The sequence below is a fragment of the Paralichthys olivaceus genome, chromosome 9, assembly GCF_024713975.1.
Source record: "Paralichthys olivaceus isolate ysfri-2021 chromosome 9, ASM2471397v2, whole genome shotgun sequence".
NCBI lineage: Eukaryota > Metazoa > Chordata > Actinopteri > Pleuronectiformes > Paralichthyidae > Paralichthys > Paralichthys olivaceus.
The window spans coordinates 5,830,525-5,834,303 of NC_091101.1; the positions used below are offsets into that span (position 1 = coordinate 5,830,525).

Below are 3,779 nucleotides of genomic sequence, written 5' to 3' on the forward strand. Positions count from 1 at the left end.
TATTAACGCTCTTATCAGTTCATAATTCACGTAGAAGCCCTGCACTATATATAAAGCCACACAAATACTCTTTCATTACCATAGAATACCTGACAACATATTCCCACCTCCAGCATACAGTTGGGAATAGAAATATCCCGCAGATGTCAGCTGAGTAAATAAAATGCCTCAAACAGCCGTCTACTTGGGTCCTCAGTCACTGAAACGATTGCATCATTAGCTGTGAAGCAAACAACAGAGGGATGATTTGTGAACAAAAGAAACACTGGAGGTGAAGCTGATTAGCTGGGACACAGTGAATGAAAAGGTACAGACACACGCCTGATGTCAGTCTGATTGAACGTCAGCGCCACGACGTTCAATCACACAGCCGCATGTTTGAGAAAGTACAGCAGCAGCTGCACTGGGAGAGCAGTCAGACCTGTCAATCAACTTAGCCTTATTCAATTCATTAAAAAGTAATCACATCGTTTTGGATGTGGAGGCCGTCACTAAAACACTTTGACACACAAATCCTCTCTCCCCCTGGAGTGTGGGCTTAATCCTGACTGGTTCACATTTACTGACATGGTGTCATCTTAGCTGAAGTTAGTGGAGAATGAAAACAATGGAGATTTTATTTGAGCTTTAAAGTTTGTATTAAGAGGGAGACATTATTGCTCAAATGATAAAATGAGTGCATGAAGTGTTTAAGGGCTCAGTGAATGAAATAATTAAAATAAGTTCCTTATGAGGAAAGGGCCTCTGCTGAAAGGCCAATGAAACCAAATGAGTGTCACAAATGTCAAAGTAAAAAGGAGCAAATGAAAGATAACACAGTTTAAACAGTAAGTCTTGGAGAGCAACTTAGAAATGCAAGCATGTGTATTAATATTAGTTTTTTCTTTGTAATTTTTCTTTGTGGTGGAAATGGACATGTGTCAGCGGTCAGTGTTAAGTTCATCCCTTTACACCTGGTGTTGCAATCTGTCCTGAATGTGTCTCCTGTGAACACTCATAAATGATGTTGTTATTTTCCTGAGTTTACAGATGTGTCCTATGGCACTGTCTTTGCTTTATCACTGTTGACATAAGGGAGCGTGTGAGAGAGGAGTCAGGAGGGGCTCGAGTAGATCTCATGCAGCTCTGCTATAAAAAAAGATTTGACAAAAAGTATCTTTATGTGTAGGTCAGAGGATTTCAGCTGAGTGGGTGATCCTTCATTTGTGAAGGATATATTATAAATATACCACCTCTGAATGTGGTCTGAGTGGTCGGATCTCAGGACATATTTAGGTGCGTTCAGACTTGAAATTAACGCTGCTCACCCCAACTGGTCCAGGCAGATGGTCGCCCGCATGGAGTCTGTTCGAGAGTTTTTCTCCCCACTTTTGCCAAAGTGCTGCTCATTGTGGGAACTGGTCTTAGGTCTCAACCTCACTGTGTAAAGTGCCTTGAGATAATACAGTATATGTTATGATTTGCCGCCATACAAAAAAGATTGAATTGAATGAACCTACTCTGTATTTAGGCCCAAATACAAACCTTGATCTAACTCTAGCTTTAGTAAGAGCTTTGGATAGAAGGGACAAACAATGGTATAATTCAGCAGAGATGTCAAGAGTCATATCAGATAAAGGTTTATAGGAAAATAGGAAAATTATAGGCATGTATTCTGACTCGCAATTTGGAGAGCCTTGAATTTCTTTTGCAATTAAGTCAAAGAGCAAAATTAAAAGTACAGGTTGTGTTTATTTAACCCCGAACTAATATTGACTTCTGTGATACCTTTTTCCCATAAATGATACAGTTCTAAAAGGATAAGAGTGTAGACATACTGGTGTCCAATGGTAAGGTTGTATAGAAAAACCTTTAGTGGCCTTGAGGTAATATATAAAAGCTAATATCTACGGAAGTGTTCTGTAGAAACAGGTTTTGACCTAACATTTCATTCCATTATTCAATTATTAAATTAGATATAAAAGATAATCCTTCAAACTGTTCCACTTTTTATATACCTTTCATGAAAGTTTAAAAAATGTATGTGTAGAGTTCGATTAATGTGCCCCATTATTTAGACAATACAAGAAAAAAATATTATAATTATTGGGATATATAAAAAATGTTGATGATTAGTTATTACTTTCCCTTCTTTTTCCTACAACTGTTGTTGCTCCTATTTTTCTTTACAACTAGGGAAAGCCAAACATGAACAGTGCAATGATAGTGTGAATACTACATTATCCACCTGCTCTACTTTGACAAAAAATATGTCTGAACACTGCCCTTGTTTGGAAGCGTAATTTGTTTCAGCTTGCCCTTCTGGACAGGACTGTTGAGTTGCACTTCACCATCAGAGTCACACACACACACACACACACACACTCACACACACACATACAATCTGTTTCTGCAGTAGCTGCTGGGTTTGCATCTTCTTTCCTGAGGTATTGATTTCTCGCCCTGGCACTGGGCCCTGCTCTTCCCTCATCATTATGCCCATTCTGCTCAGAGCAGCCAACACTGCCGCTGGACTGGAGATTGTGTCTTCTGCAGACAAACAGGAACGGATCTATTTAATCGATTTATTGTAAACTGATGAGAATTTTGTTGTACTACATGTAAACATGCCTCTTTTACCCTCACGCTCTCCATCTCTCTCAGTCCACACTGGAAATGATCAACTAAAGGAAGAGAATGAATAAAGAGAAGGGATGAAGTGGAGGTGAAAGCCATCTGAAAACTGCTTTCTCATCACTATTTACTTTCGGCATCTCTTGCTCTCTTGGACGTGATGACTGTCTGATTCTGGGCTGTCCCGGATAAAAGTTTTGATGATGGAAACCTTTGTTGTCAATCCAAAAACAGCAGCCTTTGATTGCGCTGAGAGACACCTTCACCAACAGTGACTCACTCACCTGTAACAAGTCAATCACCCACCCTAAATATGAGATTATACCCTTGATTAATATTAATGGGATCATCAGAAACTATATTTAATATTTAATCCTGTCAATGCTAGTCACCTTCAGTTTCTGATATCACAGAGATGTCCTTCAGTTTTTTTGATGTGCGCATCATTCACCCAGAAAGAAGACTTTACTGAGGTCCAGCTGTTTACCTGCCACAGAAAAGGAGGGATAAAACATATCTATATCAATAGCTATAGCTATATTTATAAATGTATAGATATAGCTATAGCTCCCAAAAAGTGAATCCAATGTGTTTCTATCACCCCCTGGTGGCCATGCCCATGTTAGTTGTAGGACTTAAGTCAAAGGACACGTCTTATCACATGATACACTGAAGTGCTCATTGTTTTGTTTAATATGGTAATTTGATGCTATAAAACAAGGTGTATTGTCCTGATTGACAGCTTAGACCGATTTGTGATTGATTGAGCATATTTATATCGATGGGATATCAAATTCATCCATCTGGATAATGGGAGGAAGTAGAGATGCGTCATCCACCTTTATTCACAGTCTTTGGCACAACAAATGCACATAGAAGACTTGTGCTATACTAGAAATGTGCTTTAAATGTACAGTAGGTTTGTATTAAACCAGAACTTGGTTAAAAGAAGGAATTAGGATATCATTAATAAACATGATATCATAAATAAACATTATTATCATTATATAACAATTGTAACAAAAAAATTGTGAATACAAAAATCCTCATCGTGTTTTTAAATCACTTCTAAATCACATTTCTTATTTGCGTAGTAAAAATGTAATTACTGTATACAAACTAAATACCATAAGAGCTTAATGGTTTTTTTTATATTTTGACTTATT

At 37.8% G+C, this 3,779-nt stretch overlaps 1 long non-coding RNA gene across 1 annotated transcript; it reads right to left on the reverse strand.

Annotated features, from left to right (window-relative positions):
* Positions 1-223: 223 nt before the first annotated feature.
* On the reverse strand, positions 224-3,095 carry LOC138411450 (uncharacterized). Its single transcript, XR_011244093.1, has 3 exons — positions 2,745-3,095; positions 2,620-2,663; positions 224-2,529 (listed from the first exon to the last, which is right to left on the reverse strand). It is a non-coding gene; the product is annotated as an uncharacterized lncRNA (long non-coding RNA).
* Between the last annotated feature and the right edge of the window lie 684 nt (positions 3,096-3,779).